This window comes from Ascidia mentula, chromosome 6 (assembly GCF_947561715.1).
Source record: "Ascidia mentula chromosome 6, kaAscMent1.1, whole genome shotgun sequence".
In the NCBI taxonomy this organism is placed as follows: domain Eukaryota; kingdom Metazoa; phylum Chordata; class Ascidiacea; order Phlebobranchia; family Ascidiidae; genus Ascidia; species Ascidia mentula.
Genome location: NC_138571.1, coordinates 1,527,492 through 1,549,884, shown reverse-complemented (window position 1 = coordinate 1,549,884; position 22,393 = coordinate 1,527,492). Strand labels below are relative to the sequence as shown.

Genomic DNA, 22,393 nt, shown 5'->3' with positions numbered 1-22,393 from the left:
CACGGGTAAAAACTATGCGATATTTTATTTTTTTTAAATCCTCACTTAAAGTGCATGTGACACGGAAAATTAAAACACATTAATAATTAAACTAAGAGATGTTCATAACTTTAAAATATTTTTGGCGAAAAAAGTAGCTTGATACGACGACAGCTGAACAAAGTCGCACTTTTGCCGCTGCGAACGAAATCGTGCGAAAGCGAGATTATTGTTAGGTGACGTCATAGAAGGCGCTTTGGTCGTGCGAGTGCTGGCAGCAAGCCTCATGTGTAGGAATGGAAAACATTGTAAAACTGGTTTAGTATAGTTTTGCATTAAACAGTGCACAACAAGTGAAAAAGTGGAACAAACTGACATCGATGTTAATTTTAGCTGCAGACAGATGGCCGCTGTTTCGACCTATTAATCCACTGTTTCGACCTATAATATTTAGTTGTGTAAAAATGAAACAGTTAGTGGGACAGGGTGTTCTTGTGGTTAAAGCATTTATGATCGCTAACGTGATACATGGACTTTTGAAAACACGACAGAGACGAACCGACAATTAAGCATTGTCGTTTTGTCCACTCACAGCAAAAGATATATTAATTCGCCACAATCAACCACCAATGTATTTTTCGCAATATAGTTGTAACTAGAAATGTTGGAATTAACAAATTAAAGTCAACACATGGATGAGGTTAAAGTTATGACATCACACCCAAAATAAAATCACTGAGCAATGTCACTGAGCAAAGAAACGTCGTTGCTGCTCTACCCTTCAGTCTTCCAATAATCAAAATATGCCTTTGGTTTGTGACGTCACAGTGAGATATTTTTGTTTGTTTGTTGTAAAACCTTGACCTATTTGAGGTAACGTAATCTGTGGATTCTCCTATGTTTGAAACTATTCGATATCTGCAATATAAGGCGCCTTCTCCTATCTAAACAATGCAATTTGTTGACGCGAGCGCCATGTGTAGCGTCTAATTCGCTGCAGTGAAAAAGGTTTACGATTTTTGGTTTTCGCTACGTTTCGTGCAGTTTTCTACATTTTTTAGTTGACGTAGAACCGAAAACCTTTGGATATATGTTTGTTGTAGATGTACCTTTAGTATTACGCAAAGTTGCCATGGCCGCGTAAAATACACATACCCCGTTGAACCAAATTTACCATAACATGCTAAAATTCCTACTAACAACTGTCCTAGTGACGCAAGATAGAACAAAACAAGGAATTTCCCATCAAAAAAACACATTCCAAATCAAACTCTGATATCAATTTTTTTTGATTACTTCCGTTGTTTATTTAAAGCACTCCTTATTACACAGATGTGCACAACACATCGCAATATGCTTTTGTTTTTCTTTTGTTTCTTGCACTCACGTTTTATGAAATTTCCCTTGGTGTTTATTTCCGCACTATAGTCGTATTCTATGTTTGCCACATTTCGTAACGCTCCATTGGTTCACGTGCAAGTCGTTGATTGGTTGATTGGTCGGTGTAAGGAGTGCATGTGTAAGGAGTGCATGTATGACCTGTTAGTCTTGAAATGGGCGTCGCGCTGTATGGTTGTTTTTAGTGTTGCCAAACAAGTAGTTTGCATCGGAGGGTTTATTGGCGGTTACTGGTATTGTATGTACGTTTTATCGTCAGTTTTGGTTCGTTCATTAAAGAGACACCCATTTAGTGAAACCAGTATGAGGTATTTTGGCTTTAGTGGTGAGCCGTTACTGCAGGGTCCGCCCCTTTTCTGAATTAGGGCGGCAGCGTTGGGTCGCCGAAATAATTCCGTGACAAATATCTCCATTATAACTTGAGTATGGTTTTTCTTTGACTGTCTCAATTTAGGAATCTAAAACAAATCTACTCTAAAACAAATTTCGAATGTGATTTATGTAAGAGCCTACACTGAAGAAAGCTTTTAGATGGATGTTAGACTTGTAATATATCTCCAATATGAATTCGGATATGGATTCACATTTGTTGGTGAACTTTCTTTACGTGTGAATAAAAATAAGAATTCTTGCTGAATGTTTTTGAACATAAAGTGCACTTGTAAGGTTTCTCTCCAGTGTGAATTCGTTCGTGTGCCGTTCGATGGCTTGATCTACTGAAAGCTTTGTCACATTTTTTACACTTGTACAGTTTCTCTCCAGTGTGCATTCGTTCATGTATCGTCCGACAGCTTGATCGGCTGAAAGCTTTATCACAAATCTTACACTTAAATGGTTTCTCTCCAGTATGAATTCGTTGATGGATTTTCAAATCTGAGCTACTTTTGATACATTTTTCGCAAAATTCGCATCTGAAAGGTCTATCTCCAGTGTGGATTCGTTCGTGTGCCTTTCGATAGCTTGATCTACTGAAAGCTTTGTCACATTTTTTACACTTGTACAGTTTCTCTCCAGTGTGAATTCGTTCATGTATCGTTCGAGAGCTTGATTTGCTGAAAGCTTGATCACAAATCTTACACTTAAATGGTTTCTCTCCAGTGCGAATTCGTTGATGGATTTTCAATTCTTGACGAGTTTGGAAACATTTTTCGGTAGTAATGCATCTGAATGGTTTCTCTCCAGTATGAATTCGTTCGTGTACCGTTCGATCGCTTGATCTACTGAAAGCTTTAACACATCTGTTACACTTAAACGGTTTCTCTCCAGTGTGAATTCGTTCGTGTGTAGTTCGATGGCTTGATTGGCTGAAAGCTTTAACACATCTGTTACACTTAAACGGTTTCTCTCCAGTGTGAATTCGTTCGTGTGTAGTTCGATGGCTTGAATGGCTGAAAGCTTTATCACAAATATTACACTTAAACGGTTTCTCTCCAGTATGAATTCGTTGATGGACTTTCAATTGTTGGCGAATTTGGAAATATTTTTCGCAAATATTGCATATGAATGGTTTCTCTCCAGTATGAGTTTGAACGCGTGTGCTTGACTGTTCCTGGTGTATGCTTTAGAGCATAATGTGCATTTGTAGGGATTCATTCTTCAAACTTCGTCAACGTAATATTTCTGATAATTTGTTTCTTAAATATCAGTATGGTTAGTCACTGTTGCTACAACAGCTTTTCTATTTCGTTTGTATTTCGTCTTTCTTATACCTCACATGTATTTATTCCCAAGTATTGCGCGCATATAAAAAGTTTTTCGCTGCGAAGCAAGTACATTCTCATAAACCATAATAAAGAAAAAAACTTACTTTTACTTGTTATTTCAATAATAATATCAGCGCGCAAAACAAATATCTTGGATTTAAATATGTAAATTAATCTGTCAATTCACCATTTGGTTTGTCTCTGTTCGTTGCTTTGTCGTTTGTAGCAAATATTGAGTTATTTCAATCTCAACTGCTTAAAAACATTATCGAATCACTATTGTCTTTCCCTTTTTAAACTGCAAACTTAGCGCCACCTTCTAATGTTCTATGTGTAAAATACTTCTTCTTCTATTAAACAATTGTTACGCGAATTCTTTCCTGCCTTGAACGAAGTGATTTTAACTGAGGCCAATGTACCTCCACATGCTCGGTGTCAAGACGGTTACGATTACTCGAGGTTCACACAGTTCCATGCGTAACTTTCACGTAGTTTGGTGACTTGTTGGCCACAAACACCACAGCTTTGCTGGACAGGAAGTTATTAATCTTTCACACTTAGTTCACACCACGGCATGCATACAGTTGCTGTTATTGTGTGGTCTGCAGTAATGGATCAGCCACACGTGTTTTGCACGTATTGTCTAAAAGCATTGGGCGATATTTTAGCATTCAAATATTACGTTTTCAACCACGTAAAGCCCCAAAGAAGACAAAACATTTAGATGCGATTTCCAAACAAACGTAGAAGTGATGCAGAATCCACAATCGAACTCATACTGGTGGAAGAAATGTAAGCGACTAAGATACGTTGGAACTTACAACAAGAGAATCTAAACGAATTGAAAGGTTTTGAAATGAGTTCGTCTGTTTGCTTCCCATGAAAAATGACCAGCGATCTCCACTATAGGTTGTAGAATGTTTAACCACCAGTAATCTTACTGACCAGAAAATGGTAGATTGACGTAAGATTCCAAAAAGAAATAATGTTTAAACAAGTTAAATATTAGAAATGTATATTGGAAATGTAAGGATTACAACGGCCCAAAAATAAAACGGTGATAAATTGTTAATTTTTTCGTTTATTATTTACTTCTGTCAATAAAGATATTCTTGTTTATAGAATGTTTGGCAACATATTTGCTTTAGCTTTCTTGTTCAAATAATTAAACTCCAAGTATTTTTCAAGTTGTTGTGTTATGCAAAAAAGCCCACCATAGTATATGCTGATAAAGTATAGAATGCAAATGTTCAAAAAAATCAATTTACATCAATTGTGTTCGCAGAAGCAGTACGTATGCGCCGCCTAAACGAGGTAGACAAGGACTTCATCCACAGCATTGAACGGTTGAAGCAAAAATTTCTACGGTCTCATTTCCCCAAGAAGATGACATCAGATGTCGTAGCAACAGCGGCCAACTGGAAACAACGGCTTGGCCCCGCAACACGGAAAAGTCCCACAAAAGGGTAGTATGTGCCACTGCATTTCCAATCCAATTAAAACTCTCCACAAATGAAAAAGCTCTTAAAACCTGCAGCTTCCGTCACTTTCAAGCGACCAAAAACACTTTTTTTGACAAACCACCGTGACTGTTTTTATATTCTGTGTGCGTTATTGCGTAATCTCCTTATCGCAGTTCTACGTCACTACCCTTGCGTCCACCACCTATTTTTGCGTTTGGCCACAAACACCTTCAGTGCAGTCTCTCGTCGCATCTCTTGCTACCACAGCGGCGTGTCGCAGAAAACAGTTTTTATCGTTTTAATCGCATTGGCTTATTGTCTTGGCAGTCCCGAAAGTGGACTTACTGTTGAGTATTTGGTTTTTGTTGAGGTTTTTAATTTTTTATTGCTATTCTGCTTTAGATAGAAACTGAAGATGCCAATAGGCGAACTTAATATTTCTGTAATAAAGATCTAACACTGATACTGGTACTGATCGCTCTAATATTACATTTCGAAAGATATCTTCATTATAACTTGAGTTGGTATTTCTTCGTCTGTCTAAATTGAAGAATCTAAAACAAATCCACTCCAAAACAAATTTTAATGTGATTTATGTAAGAGCCGAAACTGCAGAAAGCTTACAGACAGATGATACACTTGTGATATATCTCCAATATGAAATCGGATGTGTATTTACAATTCTTGGTGATTTTTTGTGACGTGTGTATTTAAATTAGAATTCTTGCTGAATGCTTTTGAACAAAAAGTGCACTTGTAAGGTTTCTCTCCGGTGTGAATTCGTCCATGCCTCGTCCGAGAGCTTGATTGGCTAAAAGCTTTATCACAAATCTTACACTTGTAAGGTTTCTCTCCGGTGTGAATTCGTTCGTGTGTCGTTCGATGGCTTGAATGACTGAAAGCTTGATCACAAATCTTACACTTAAATGGTTTCTCTCCAGTATGAATTCGTTGATGGCTTTTTAAATCGGAGTTACTTTTGAAACATTTTTCGCAAATTTTGCATCTGAAAGGTTTCTCTCCAGTGTGAATTCTCAGGTGATTTGTTCTTTTGCTTGCATCAGTAAAAGCTTTGTCACAAATATTACACTTCTAAAGTTTCTCTTCAGTGTGAATTCGTTCGTGCCTTTTTCGAGAACATGATACGCTGAAAGCTTTATCACAAGTCTTACACTTAAATGGTTTCTCTCCAGTATGAATTCGTTGATGGATTTTCACTGTTGAGCGAGTTTTGAAACATTTTTCGCAAATTTTGCATCTGTAAGGTTTCTCTGCAGTGTGACTTCTTGCGTGTGTACTTAGATATGCTTTCCGAGTGAATGAGTTAGAACATAACGTGCATTTGTACGACTTCATTCTTCACACTTCGTTAGAGTAACTGTTTAGGTCACTTCTAATCCAATTGTATGAGTGTTTCGCCAGTGATTGTGATCTATGATTCGTAAAAACTTCTTTCTGCTGTGAATCAACAAAATTGTCATGAACCACAAAGGAAAGTATTAATACTTTGAACCTAAATCCTTCCTGAAAAACAATAAACATTAATATATGTAAAATAAAAATCTTGGCGTCAAAATATACATTAATCCATTCAATTTTACCACGCAGTAACATTTCATGCAATATCGTGATTGGCAGGATCGCCCCTTGCTTGGCGATCACAGCTAACGTATCGCGATCATGAGATTTTCAGGCTTGTCAGCCAAGACCCTGGAGTTACCAGGCCCAACGGTCTACCAATTGTGCTACAGGAGCTCAGTGGTTTCACGGGATATATTGTGGCCTAGGTACACGAGTGCGCAAACGGACAACTTGTCAGGCAACCTTCACATATACGTAGGGGATATTACTGCGTTATCTGATACGGTGGTAGAGTAATTCCGCGCAAATGTTGGTCTAACAAGAAATGTCATGCACATACATTGGTGTAGGGTTGGGTGACAAAGAACCTTCGTGATGCGCATTACGCTGCTCTAAGATAAAATATCTTTGCTTCCTTCAACGAAGATTTCATCGAATTCGGTCATTAGAAAATAAACTCTCAAACCTCATGCTTATAACACAATCTGTTGGAAATTACAGCTACACCGGGTCACAAAGTTTTTTCAAACTTGATCCACATACAAGTCTGTGCAAAATTGATAACTTAGTGCATTTTAAGAGTTAGGTGCGAATAGGGCAGCCACCTGTTGTCTTTAGTTACATATTTAAATTGAAATACTACACTAAATAATAGCGGTAATATTCCCCCAGACACAGTTCCATGTTTGCACATTTCCATGCACAACTTGTGTCTTTTTGGCGTGAACACGGTGCTGACATTTTGGACAGGAAATTAATAATCTTTCCTATAAAATCACAATAATTTCAACCAGTTGCGTCTCAAATGAAAGTTACTGTTTCAAGCATTACAACCTCCATGTGATGTGCTGAGTGCGGCAGTTTTAGGTGGTCGTGTCTTACTAGTCTTAAACAACGAACTAACAACAATTTCTGCAAAGAAATTGTAACTGACGCTGCCAGGCATATTTGATTGCTGAATACTGCCCTCCTAGCAAACTTTACTTTATCGACGTTTCTCAACGTTTCGGCTGTTATGGAACAACCTTCATCAGGAGGTAACAAATGTAAGTTAAGCAAAGTGGACAAAGTTGAGGTACATAAACAAAGAAAAAACGCCGCAAAAGGAAAGAAGAAGTGAAAAAAGCGATAAGAAAGGTGCGAACACACCTGCACTGTACAATTATCAGTAACCGCACGGGTTATCAAGGTTTTTGGAGTGCGCGATATTTAACGGCAAATTTCCTTGCAAGTGTCGATACACCAGTGGAAACAGAGTTTGCTTTTTGTCATTGAGTGATGACGCATGCGTATTAATGTTCAATGACTAAAAACATCCTCTTATACATATCGGATTCGCGTTCCAAAATGATCGTCCTTGTAAAGTCCACCGCATGTCCTGTTCCCTGCGATGGTTGCAGCGACGTATACATTGGGGAAACTAGCCGTGCACTAAAAACAAGGTTAAAAGAGCACCAGAGGGACGTAAAAAACCATAATGAGAAAACAGATCTTTCTAAACATGCGGCCGAAACAGGACATACAGTGGAGTTATTTTTACAAATATTATTTTTACAAATTTATTTTTGCAAAGTTTCAACCCCTGTCATCATGTATTCTGGCACTAATGTCTCATAACATGAGTAAAGGACTTGCTTTATAGCAATAGGGGGATCTAGTCCTTGGTTAGGCATTGTTTATTTATCTGAGACAGCAAATTACTTTATTTGGTGTATATAATGAAGTCACAAGTCTCGAATTTACGCTTTTCTTTACGCTATCTCCTCAAGCTCACATTACAGCGTGGTAGCGAACCTAGTGGTGATAGCGGAGATAAGGAAAAAAACACACGCTCACACGTGACCGTAAAAACCTGAAGCACAAACGAGTGTTCCAGGAGCAATGAGTGCGACTAAAAATGGAAATAATTAGTAAAAGGTAAAATGCATTAAAATTACCTAACTCTCGGTAAAATTATTTTCTGAATATTTATAGATGCTTGCGTCATATGAAGCCATTTGGCCTCACAACAAAAGTAAACCAATGCGTTCATTTCCCGACAAACCAAACAATCATATGGCGCAGGGGCCAGGGAGTAATAATGTGTTCAGAGAAACACGCAGTGGGTAGGTTGGTGCGACAAAAACTTGAACAATGCAACTGCAGTCGTTTATGTATTGATTGATTACGTTGATTAAGGTAATTAGTTTCAGTTAAAGAACATTGCAACGTTTTTGCTATGTATTTATTCCCCTTGCATTTAAAGAAAACGTAATAGGTGGCGCCATATCGACTTAGCAAAGTATTTCTTATCTTAACGGTAAACTTCACACCATCTTCTAACCTACTATGTTTGAAATACTTAATAAAAGCAGCTGTTACGCATAATTTCCTATACCTCCACATGCTTGGTATCCACACTATTACTTACCAGTCGTTCGTTCACACATTTCCATGCTTAACTTTCACACAGTTTCGTATCTGGTTGCTCACAAACGCCACAGCTTCGCTGGACAGAGATCCTTGCTTGGCGATCACATGAGGATTGCAGGCATTGCTGCCTAGCTATATGCGATCTTAACAAACGTAAAATTACAAAGTTAAATAAACGCAATAATGTAAATAGTTACGTCATCACCAACACCAAGATCACCGCTTAACTATGCAATGTGTTTCTGTTATGGAAGCCCGTTTTCCCATGTGGAATGTGAACATTGTACAGCGTAATTTCCTCTGCTCCTCAACAATAAGTCTTTGTATTTTACTTTGATGTAGATCTTCGCGAAGTTCGACTAAAATTTAACCTATAACCTCCGAGTATTCGAAACATTTTATATGTATACCCGCCATATGGAACAGTGTACACACCACCTTATACCGAACTGAGGGATTGTTTGCATTTGAGAATTGTTAATTGTTATATTTTTGATATGAAATAGTAGCTTGAAATGCAAAAAGCCTCAACGGCATAAACGACAGAAATGTTTACCACGTATTCGTTACTCTTAAACTTTATGACGGGATTTCGCAAGTGTATCCTTTTTATTCATCACATGTATTGTCACCCTTGGACTACGTTTAAATTAAAAATTATTATCAGAGAAACCACAAACATTATATTATTTAAGCTATAATTCCACTCGACCTGTATTAACACTGTCACAATCATGACAAACGCAAGTGTCTCGTGTATTGTTACGCAGCGCAGCAGTTGTAGTAGCATAAAGGTAAGAATTGGCATTATTGAGTGTAAGGTTGGTTTGTTACTTCATAATTACTAAATTTGCAATAGACCGAGTGAAACAAAATTGTGCCGCTTTCATAATTTCGTAATCAAATTGTTTAAAATTTAGTGTCATGACAACATGATTGCTTTTTGCATGTTTTTAAAACCTAAAAATGTCATTCTTTATATTTTACAAAACGTTGAAAAATCGAGACCTATATGCGACCAATTAAAGAACCTACATCTTTTTTACAATTTACGAACGTATTTGGGCACCACAGTAGAAAGATTGGTAAATATTTGCCATAGTTGATAGAAGTAAATTGATTTGCAAAATGGGAAATGAAGAATATTTCTATGTGATCAAAAATAAATTTAAAATATATGCCTGGCAAATTATTTGCTGGACTGCTTGTATAATGTAGCGGCACAAAAGTGATAAATACGTTGAAACATACACAATTGTGCAGCGAAAAAGACAACTTTACTGGACAGGAAATTTTCTGTTATTGAGGAAGATTGAAGACCACGGATGTTTATCTTGGTCTTATCGGATGTTTTTCCACCATGTTTCTGCAGCAAACTTACAATAGCATTTCACTTGACTGAGAGTTGACCGGTTTGTCTGATACATCAGGCTGAACTTATTTACATTCACACTAACGTTAGCACGATTGTTGTTAGTAACGAAACTTTGTATATACTTGGCACACATCATGCATGATATTTATCAAATTCTTTTTCTGGAGAAAATGTCAAAAAACACCGGAATCATCCTGTGAAAGTCGGTGACCGGCGGAACTGTCTTTGCGGATCAATATAACATAATCCTGGAACAACAAAAGGAGTGAAGAACGATCAACGCCTGCAGTTTATGATCTTTAGTTCTCCGTGAGGAAATCACATTTACAACCTTTATGGTTTTATCGGTGCCGGTGCCATTTTATTCTTTGTTTATTGTTTATACGTGTAGTTGCTTTTTTATCAAAGTAAACATGATTTGCAGACATATACACGCACTGTTTCGACCTGTAAGGTCTCATCAGTGCAGCTGTTGATGTGGCACTGTGCTAGCTGGTAGACTAGCAGGCACACAGATCCACTTTGTGGTACCTTTCGGTCAATCGTCAGGCCTTACAGGTCGTGCGTGTATACACCCTGTCTGCAGCTGTCATTGATTATTATGGCTCTTTGACGCATAATTGGCGCTTTTTCTGCAAAATAAACATGATTTGTTTTTTGAAATGATTTGAATTCGCCTTTTGGCATCTTCATTGTCTGTGTAACCAGAAAAGCAATAAAAAAACAAAAAACACAACAAAACACATCAGTAATTTTCTGCGACCAGCGGACATCGTAACACGTACTCAAAAACGCCAAGAGACTACACTCAAGCTGTTGGTAAATCATGGCAAAAAAACGGGGAAGGAGCAACGGCAGTAACGTATTCATGTGATAAGCCGATAACGCACACAGAATACAAAACAGTGATGGACATAAAAGACAAAGATTGTGTGGGAAGTCCTTACAGTAGCAAAGACATTTTATCTGAGGGCATCGATAATGCGGATCAAAACGTCCTTAACTGAGTGAGTTGTTTGCGGTTTTACACCAATGTATGGGAATGCCCGGGCGTGAGCTTAATCAAAATGATTTCGCCGACGTATACGCTCAGCGGCAAGTCGCGGGAGTAATACGCCGAGCACTCGCAAGCCCGTGACCCCTTGTGACCGAAAGCTCACGCTTCCAAGCTTTGTCCCGAGCGCACGCACGCGGCAATGAAACAAACAAAGAATCCGCCGGCGCAAAGCGTGAGTGTGGACCCGGATTTAAATAGAAACCGAAAACTTAGACAGAATTTAGTGTTCATTAACAAAGGAAGATTATATTCTAATTGTCACGATTTCTGGCAGCTTCAGTATCAAATTGACTATAATCATATATTTTTACCGAATGCAAATAAGAAATATACGTCAAAACATCAGTAACCATCACTTGTATGGTTATATTTATTCTTTGCTATGGTTCGAATTGAAACTCAAAAATTGTTTTAAATATAATTAAAAAAAATAATTTCAAAAAATATCTTCATTATAACTTGAGGCTTTCTTCGACTGCCTCAATTTAAGAATCTAAAACAAATCCACTCTAAAGGCCGCATATCAGTATTAAATCCCAAAAATCTAGTTTTGAAGGCCATCAACAATAATACCCATACTGAGTGATTTGCTTTTTTGCCAACAACAATTCCTGTGGTCAGTGACCCATGAAGATCTACTGGTACTATTCATAGAGAAAAAAAATTGATTGCAGCTGCATCCGCCAAAACACAGCAAGGATCTGAGGAGCCACCAGGAGGATTTTTTGTCCTATAGGATAGCAAAAACAGTCCCAGGGGGCAACCAAAGCAATTTTCCTGTGACAATTTTTTTTGCCATTGCGTAGAAAAGGGTTAGGGCCAACATTAAATTGCAAATTGGATGAGGTTTTTGTGATTCATTTTTACGCAAAACCATCTTACATTTTTTTGCAGCCCATTTTGCTAAAATAATGACTGATCGGGGGCCGAAATGACCCCTAGGTGGTGCTTTAAGCAACTGTCTTGCAACTAATTTTCACCTTACTGCGTAGCCAAGAGGCGGGCCTAACATAAAATTACAAATTAAGGTATACTTCTGTGATTCAATTTTGAGCTACATCCCCTTGAACATTTTGATGGTTTTTCAACTAGACTTTTCACAGCACCCTGCACCAAAAGTCTGACTGACTGAGAAGAGCAAAAAAAGCACTAAAACTGCACCAAACACGCTGAAAATCGCCCTGGCTACACCACGTGACTTTTTGCTCATTCAACCGGAAAATTGACCCCAATGCATCACCGGTTGCCTTGTGACGGAACTGAGACTCTCTATGACGCAGGAGTACAAGACGGGCATTCCCCGCGGGCAAAACTTTTTTCATAGAATTACTGATATGCGGTCTAAAACAAATTTCTAATGTGATTTATGTAAGAGCCTAAACTGCAGAAAGCTTTAAGACAGATGTTAGACTTGAAATATATCTCCAATATGAATTCGGATGTGGATTCACATTTCTTGGTGAAATTTTGTTACGTGTGTACTTAAATAAGAATTCTTGCTGAATGCTTTTGAACATAAAGTGCACTTGTAATAGGTTTCTCTCCAGTGTGAATTCGTCGATCGATGACCTGATTGGTTGAAAGCTTTATCACAAGTCTTACACTTAAATGGTTTCTCTCCAGTATGAATTCGTTGATGGATTTTCAAATCTGACGTAATTTTGAAACATTTTTCGCAAATTTTGCATTTGAAAGGTTTCTCTCCAGTGTGAATTCGTTCATGCCTCGACCGAGAGCTTGATAGGCTGAAAGCTTTATCGCAAGTCTTACACCTAAATGGTTTCTCTCCAGTGTGAATTCGTTCGTGTGTCGTTCGATGGCCTGAATGGCTGAAAGCTTTATCACAAATCTTACACTTGTATGGTTTCTCTCCAGTATGAATTCGTTGATGAATTTTCAATCCTAGATGAAGTTTAAAACATTTTTCGCAAATTTTGCATCTGAAAGATTTCTCTCCAGTGTGACTTCTAGCGTGTGTACTTAGGTATGCTTTCCGAGTGCATTTGTAGGGCTTCATTCTTCAAACTTCTTTAGAGCAATTGTTTAGGTCAGTTCTATTCCAAATGTATGAGTGTTTCGTCAGTGATTTGTGATATATCAGGCTTTTGCCAATTATGAGATATAGCTTTTCTTGTCGGCTGGGGTTTTCGTTTCTTGTTACATATTTTAATTCGTAAAAACTTCTTTCTGCTTTGAAGCAACAAAATTTTCATGAACCACAACGGAAAGTATTTATACTTTGAACCTAAATCTTTCATGTAAAACAAGAAATATTAATATAGGCAAAATTAAAATCTTGCCTTTAAAATATACATTAATCCATTCATTTTTACATTGCAGTAATCTTTCATGCAATGGCATGATAGGCAGGATCGCCCCACTGCGCAGGTTCTAGCATGGCGATCATAGCTGACGTATCGCGATCATTATGTTTTCAGGCTTGGCAGCCCAGACATTGCAGCCTAGCTCAGCCACTTTTTCCTTACAGGTCAGAGTGCGATTTGTAAAATCGAGCTCCCAGTGAGGTTTGAACTCACGCCCTGATGGGAAAACCAGGCCCAACGCTTTACCAACTGAGCTATAGGAGCTAGTGCTTGCACGGGGTATATTGTGGCCCAGGTACACTTGTGCGCAAGCGCATAACTTGGCAGACAACCTTCGCATATGCGTAGGGAATATTACTGCGTTATCTGATACGGTGGTAGAGATCCCCTGCGTATATGTAAAGGTTGCCTGGCAAGTTGTGCGCTTGCGCACCAGTGTTCGTTGGCCACAATTTTCCCCGTGAAACCACTGAGCTCCCGAAGCTCAGTTGGTAGAGCGTTGGGCCTGGTTAGCCCAGGGTCGTGAGTTCTAACCTCACCGGGAGCTTGAGTTTTCAAATCTTGCTGTCAAGCCTGCAAACCTCATGGTCCAATTTCACCATAAACTTACTTTGTTTCTCCCAGCAGTTCCAATGTGTAGTGTTGCCATGACGTTTACATTTATATATGTTAAGAAGGTTAATTTTGGCATTCAAACTTGTTTTTTTTTCCATTAAACTGCTGCTTCACATAATTTCTTTCTCGACTTGAACAAAGTGATCTCAACTCTGGATAATTATTCGATTCTGAATATACCTCCGTATGATGTATTTTATGTGCGATCGTTGTAAATAATGTCACCTAGCTATCATTTGAATAATGAACACGTATTTCTGTATAGCCATTACCACTAACTATCCTAGTAAATACGATGAATAATTCCGCACAAATGTTGGACGAACAACAACTGTCATACACATACATTGGTGTGGGATTGGGTGACAAAAACACCTTTTACTTAACACCTTGTTAATGTGCATTAAGCTGCTCTGAGATAAAATGTCTTTTCTTCCTTTAAGGCAGATTGCATCGAATTCAATCATTAAATAAATCAACTATCAAACCTCTACATGTTCGTAACACAATCTGTTGGAAATTACTACTACAAAGGGTCAAAGATTTTTTGAAACTTGATTTTTATATAAGTCTGTGTAAATTTGGTATCTCAGCGCATTTTAAGAGTTAGGTGTGAACAGGGCAACCCTCTGTTCTTTGGATTGGAAATTATTACTTTTTCCTGTAAACTCGCAATACTTTCAACCAGTTGCGTCTCAAATGAAAGTTACTGTTTCAAAAAATACAACCTCTACATGATGTGCATGCTGAGTGCGGCAGTTTTTGGTGGTCGTGTCTTACTAGCCTAAAACAACGAACTAACAACAATTTCTGTAAACGTGAAATCAATAGCTGATCCTGTATAGCGAACAGCTTTAACTGTCATCAACACCTATACAATGAGGTTTTCTGCATATTGATGTCGGACAAATGAGATCTGTCGTATTGCGTTTTCTCATAGATTGGTGTAAGACCGCATAAATAAACTCTCAAACCTCTGTATGCTGCCAGGTAAAATTTTCTAAAACCACCCAACGCCTTGTCAAAACTAGCCCAAAAACCGCCCAAACAAGAAATTTCTGAAACAAGCCCAAAACCAGCCCAATTTCCCTTTGACTTAGCTTGAAATCGACAACTGTTAGTGAATTGTCGCACTCGATAGCTTTAACCTACAGCGGTTACGTTTCTTCACATTGGTTCTGACCATGGCGCTACCTATTACGTTTTCATTAATTGCAAGGAGCATTAATACATAGCAAAAACATTGCAATATTTGATGAACCCGCCCAATAAACCGCAACCCGCAACTCGTAAAAATAACCCGCAACTCGATGTTGAAAACCAGCCCAATTGGGCGGGAATACCGCCACCCTGGCAACCCTGTCTGTTGCTCGCCCGTTTCGTTCACAGTGTTCCACGCACAACTTTCACATAGTTTCGTGCTGCAGCGTGATTCGGTTTAAACTGCAGTCTTGTGATGTTAACCGCCTTTGAAGTACGATCAATTGTTTCGAGGGAGTAAAAATGCGTGACAAAGACGCATGTGGGATAACTTCCAGCTGGAAGCTGTTTTGATAAGAATTTGACCTCGCATTCCAGCGTTCGCGGAGTTCGTATACAGTGTTCCTAAGGTGTCGGTTTTAACGCCCAGTTTGGCTTTTTTCAACATCAATTTGCGGGTTATATATTGGGCGGATTTGCCAATAACACTTTCAAGTTTCAACCTCTATCATCATGTACTTTGGCACTAATGTCTCATACCATCTCGCTTAATAACTGTAGAGGAATCTAACCATCAGTTAGGCATTGTTTATTTATCTGTGAAAGCAAATTACTTTATTTGGTGTATATAATGAAGCAACAAACCTCTGATTTACGTCAGCAGATTTTAATTTGAAAAGTCGATTTCGCTTGTAACCATAAGCATCGTCAGTTTCTGCAAATATTACGTAATAGTAGTAATGAAAGCAATAAATTGCACACAAAACACCGCTGCAACTGGAAGTCTTTTCTTTACGCTATCTCCACAAAGCTCAAACTGTGAACAACGGTGTGGTAGCGAACCTAGTGGTGATAGCGGAGATAAGGAAAGAAACGCACGCTCACACGTGACCGTAAAAACCTGAAGCACATACGAGTGTACCAGGAGTAATGAATGCGAGTGAAAATGGGAAGTAATTCAAAATGCTATAAAAATCGTTTTCTGATTGTTTATAGATGTTTGCGTCATATGAAGCCATTTGGTCTCACAACAAAAGTAAACCAATGCGTTCATTTCCCGACAAACCAAACAATCATATGGCGCAGGGAGTAATAATGCGTTCAGAGAAACACGCAGTGGGTGACTTTAACAATGCAACTCGAGTCGTTTATGTATTGATTAATTGCGTTGTTTTAGGTAATTGGTTTTAGTTATAGAACATTGTAACGTTTTTGCTATGTATTTATTCTCCTTGCATTTAAAGAAAACGTAATAGGTGGCGCCATATCGACTCACCAAAATCTTATCTTAATGGTAAACTTCACACCATCTTCTAACCTACCATGTTAGAAATACTTGTGTTACTGACAAAAACAGCTGTTACGAATAATTTATATACCTCCCTCGCTTGTTATCCACACTGTTACTGATCAGTCGTTCGTTCACACAGTTCCATGCGTAGCTTTCACATAGTTTCGTATCTTGTTGCCAACAAACGCCAAAGCTCTGCTGGACAGGAAGCTATTAATCCTTCACACTTGTAGTTGTTTTTGTGTGATGTAGTGATACAACTGCCACACCTATACGTAAACTATCCTGATGGCTAACATTAGAGTAAAAGATAATCCAAAAGCAAACGTGTACCATAAAAAGCAAAACATTTAATTCATTCAATTGCTTTGTTTTGTGCATGTTATCCAAACCTAACAACAGTTTATGAGGAACCACAAGCACCAGAAGAAAACAAAGACTTTTCAAAGTTACGTTCAGAACTTAAGAAAATGAAGACTTTGCTGGTGGGGTTGGTTGTGATTGTACTGGTATTTGTCGGCACGACACTCGCCATGGTAAGTTTTTAATGTGTTTTTACTTTGTCAGTTGACGATAGAGACGGGATATTTCCATATTACTGCGTGCTGGTTAGCGGCCAAGGATCTGCTGGTTAGAGAGTAAGATTGTGAAATCAAAAACACGCAGCAATAAACATTTCGTATGTTTATGTAAGTTGTTCAATCTGTCGACCTCCAGCACTTAAATGCGTACCGTGCACACCTCTGAACAGCTATTGATACAATGCTGAATAAATTGAGTCAGACACTGACTACCTTTGTTGATGATCGTCGTTGTGTGGTCGCAGTTACGTAAGATATGTTTTCCTCTTTTAGAGATAAACACTTCCCTTACTTTTGGGCTATGTAATCATTTTTTTAGATAATGATGCAGTCCTACTTGAATAAAGGTAGGCAAAAACTGATAACGTTTGTAACTTTGCAAATATACTGCATTGCAGAAACCCATACTAATCCATATTGTCGTGTATTTTGTAACAAGATTTGATATCACGTTTTTCAAAAATAACAGAACCTAATAGCTGTGGTTAATAGCCTAAAAATTAAGACGAAACAGAAAATTCTTAATATTTCACAAGCAAGGCGATTTCATCTAGTGGAAAATACAGGTTTAACGCCTATGAGTTACGTGTAGTTATCTACTATATTACCATTCCTTCTTACCTGTTTTTATTGACTCTTTGCATCACCAACAACAGGTGATACCGGGTCGACCGGGCTCAAGGAATCCAATGGTTCCAAAGAAGATGCAGGAGAATCACGTGACTTTACTCCTGCACTGACTGACGTCACTTCACAACTCGTTAAACTACAACTGAGAGTTTCAAACCTACAAGGCAGGATATGTCTCTTAACAATTACGTGTCGGAATATCTCAATATCATTAATCAGAAAAGTTCCTGAAGTGTTTATTTGAAACCGACTTTTCGTCTGCCAACCGGCGAGATGAGACTTTCTCAGGGCATCAAGCGCATAAACACTAAAAACGCCAGAAAAACGTAAGAAAAAGTTTTCTACCACCTGGCGGATCTTTGAAAGTATTTTGCGACCAAAGGGAGACGGTGAGGCTGCATGGTAAGGTTTTGCGAAGAATTTCGCGATTACCAACATAAATTAGTGCAAAAAGGTCTCGTTGGACCGAGTGTTGCTGTGGAAACTATTTCCTCTTTTTGTCCACTTTTCCATGCGGTGTTCCTAAGTTCAAATATGCTGTGTTTTCACATTGATTTCTAGCCGTAAACTTGTAGCGATACCGATGATGCCTGCACAGACAGGCGAAATATATATGTCGTAAAAACTTGAAACAGACAGACGACTTAGGAATATTTATCATTTTTTACTTGAGTCTGGTCATCAACCATGCCGTGGTTTGGTCATCAACCACAGTTAGACTGGGATAGTCACTGTTAAATCGAATTTTTAACAAAATTCAAATTTTAAAAAAACAGTCCTTGCTTGGCCGTTCGGCAAAATCGTCTGATAGTAACACGAGCTGCTCTGATGAGACCTCATAGATCGAAACGGTGGCCATCTGTATGAAGTTTACACAACTACTCAAATTTTGTATTTCAGGAGCCTAAGTTACCACAACAGAAAACCTTTTATAACCTTAGATCGGGACAACACCAACATGCCAGGTTACACCTGTTCGAATTCACACGGTGGTGGATGATGGTTTGGAAACGGCCCAATATGTTTTTTTACGAAAACTCGAGAATGGAAAGGTGTCGTGTGGAATGGTTTCCGACTAAATTACTCTCTGAAATAAGTAGAAATGAAAATACGAAAAATCTCATTTTCATATCAAAGTTCAAGCACACATACCGACAATCGAATATCATAACAAGATTGACGAGATAGGTTCCGTTCACAAGCAAATATTTTTGCCAAAAAAGAGATTTGAAACACTTTATGTACATTCATAATTTTGTATTGACGATTTTGACGATAACTTTAGATAAATTGGTGATAATGGAAAACACTTTGTATTGAGTACTTGCGTCAACTCAGATGCAATAAAAAGTTTATGTACCGATGTCACCGCAAATACTGAACAAATTTTAGAAAGCTTAGTATTGCTGAAATTGGCATTGCATATACTTATGTATAGAATGAAATTACTGCAAGGGCACTTTCACGTAAAACAGATTAATTTTTTTTTGCCCAAAACGACGTGCAGCATGTCAGCTAAATCATGTTTTGCCTAACGTTGTCTAAGGGCAAGTAAGTTTGTGACAGAATAAAGAGTTCTTTGGGATCTTCATTAAGCAACCCCAAAGCATTAATATCCACACTAAGTTGATTACCAATGTACACAGTAAAAAACGGCAACAAAGAAGTTGATTTTATCTGATTCTCTGCATGTTATTTTATTAAAAGTTGTCACATTTACTTTCGCGCTGAGGGCGAAAAGTTAAACGCTTTAATGCAAATGTGTGACGCCACACGAAATGAGTTGACAGAGGTTTCAATGAATTGAAAAGTGTTGGCGTTTAAGGCTTAGCTTATAAAAGAGATTAGATGCCTTCAAAAATAAAATAAAGATAAACAAATGAAATCCAGTAGACATATTTTGGGTGTTAAGTTTTGTCCACGATGTTATCTACTGGTAAATGAGCATCCTGGCGACTCCAGGAAGCGAAACCAAAAGGAAAGTCAGGATCGCAGGTCATCGGCATCCACGTTTTAAAAAATGTGCAAAAAATGCAACTTGTTCCAAACCAATTCTCATTTGTATTACACAAAATCATTTGTATTTTACTCTAAACTACTATGCGGATAAACAAGGAACAAAATAAATTAAGTAGCATGTGGAGTTAAGATGTTGGGGAGCGATGTAACCATAAAAGTTATCGAATCAAGTACCCACGTGACTGTGATTTCGTCACAGATAACCATCTTGTGGGATTTGATCTGGACAACATTTATTACCAAGTAACAACACGCATATGAGATATGTCTGTTACAAACCCTCCAATACAAGTGTGTTTGAAACGACGCTAGATGTCGCTCATGAGCAGAATCTATTCGCATCAGATGTCGGTGTTTGACGCCAACAACATCGTCCCACTGTGCTGTGAACTTTCACCTAAATCTCCTTTCCTTCTTCTCTCCAGACACAGTAGGTGATACGCTAGATGTCGCTCATGAGTAGAAACGGTTCGCATCAGATGTCGGTGTTTGACGCCAACAACATCGTCCCACTGTGCATTGAACTTTCACCTAAATCTCCTTTCCTTCTTCTCTCCAGACACAGTAGGTGATACGCTAGATGTCGCTCATGAGTAGACATGGTTCGCATCAGATGTCGGTGTTTGACGCCAACCACATCGTCCCACTGTGCGGTGAACTTTCACCTAAATCTCCTTTCCTTCTTCTCTTCAGACACAGTAGGTGATACGCTAGATGTCGTTCATGAGTAGACATGGTTCGCATCAGATGTCGGTCTTTGACGCCAACCACATCGTCCCACTGTGCGGTACATTGAAACACCATGAGTTTTTGTCTGGTCGTTGTTATTTTTTAATCTATCCGATCATGGTCCAAACCTTATAGTATTTTGAAATTCATGTTTTCTTTCCTACATCCGTGTGATTCAATGCAACATTTCCATAACAGAGAATTTGCTTCCAGCCTTGTATTAAAACCTCACCATTTGTTACCAGGCGAGTTGGTAATTTAAACTCGAAGATGATCTCAGAAATAGTTAAAGATTATCTTTTAAATTCAACAATTTCATCACAATTAATTCCTTCATCCAAACAATATCAAAGATAAAAATACTTGACTGACGAGTAGGAACTACTCTGGTGTTACGTCATGGGTTGTTCCCGACAGAGCAGTTACGAGATAATAAGTCACAGGGACATTTCCTTCGTAAAACCTCAATCATTGGAAGTTTTGGAACACATTGGAACACATCAAGATGTTCCAGACGAGGGATCAACACAATACATGCTTGCACGAAACGAGTTGCAGTTAAGCTGAACATTTTAATGTACTTAAATATTTCTCTACAATTGATATACGATAACAAAACGTTGTTCGTCAGCAAGCGTTCGTTACAGTTGGCTGCACACAGAGAGCTGCGTTACACTCTGTTCTGCTTGAGTTCTCCTGACAACGCTACTGCCCGGGCGTTATTTCGCACAAAAGCTCCGAACTTCATTGTATCCGTTCTTAAATCATTCAACTCAAACGACGCTGCTTGAGTTCGTGCGTCATTTGTAACCGCGCCAATCAAACCACACCAACTGTTTCACACACATACAATATTGCGAACACTAAAGAACGGTTTTCGCCGTCAAACCGCTGCCCTCCAGCAACATCAACGTTTCCCTCAACACGAGAAGTGCCGGATTTCAAACCTCAAACTTGATTTAAGGAATCGGTTTCGCCGCAAATATTCGGAAAATATACATTTTTTAGCAAAAATCCAACTTGTTAAACTAACAAATATTATTCTGGGATACTGACAGTTGCATGGTATTTACAACCGTCATTTGACCCACATTATCAAATCACACGTTATGCTGCTAATTCAAACTAGTTTTGCATCAAAATAATCTCAACCAACGCAACAGGGTAAAGTCATAATATATTTTTTGCCTTTGTTCCGAAATTTCGTTACAAAACCGTTCCGAGAAACGAAATTTCGTTCCCAAATGAGAAAAACCGTTTCGGGAACATTATTTTTACGCAAAATTTCGTTACAGGAACATATTTTGGTTTTGGAATTGTGTTTCCAAAATCACAATTTGGGTAATATCGCACTAAAAATTGTGTTCCGAAAATCGACCAAGCCAAAAAATCACCACTAGATGTCGACAAAGAGACGAAGATAACGCGGTTTTGCTCACGAGTATAAGGTTGATTTTATTACGAATATATGTTTTCAAACGTAGACACTTACGGGAAGATGAAAATATGCATGGAACATAATTTTCGTTCCCGGAACCGAATTTGCGTTCCCGGAACCGAAGTTTTATTCTGGGAACGGAATTTTTGTTACTGGAACAGAATTTTCGTTACGAGAATGGAATTTTCGTTACGGGAACGGAATTTTCGTTACTTGAACAGAAATTTCGTTACTGGAACAGAAATTTCGTTACTGGAACAGAATTTTTGTTACTGGAACAGAAATTTCGTTTCTGGAACAGAATTATCGTACAATGAGGAATAATTACATTCCCGTTGAAGGTACATTTTCGATCCAAGGACACAATGTCGTTCTTTCAAGAAAATTGTTGACACGCGACCTAAATGTCGTTCAAAAATATGACTTTTTGATCCTGGAACGGAATTTTCGTTACAGGAACAGAATTTTCGTTACGGGAACGGAATTTGGTTACGGGAACGGAATTTTCGTTTCGGGAACGGAATTTTCGTTACGGAAACGGAATTTCGTTACTGGAACAGAATTTTAGTTGCGGGAACGGAATTTTCGTTACTGGAAC

The 22,393-nt window shown here is 38.3% G+C and overlaps 1 pseudogene; it reads right to left on the bottom strand.

The window, feature by feature from the left end:
* The window catches only part of LOC145906433 (uncharacterized), a 266,709-nt pseudogene that overhangs the window by 187,193 nt on the left and 57,123 nt on the right, over window positions 1–22,393 (bottom strand).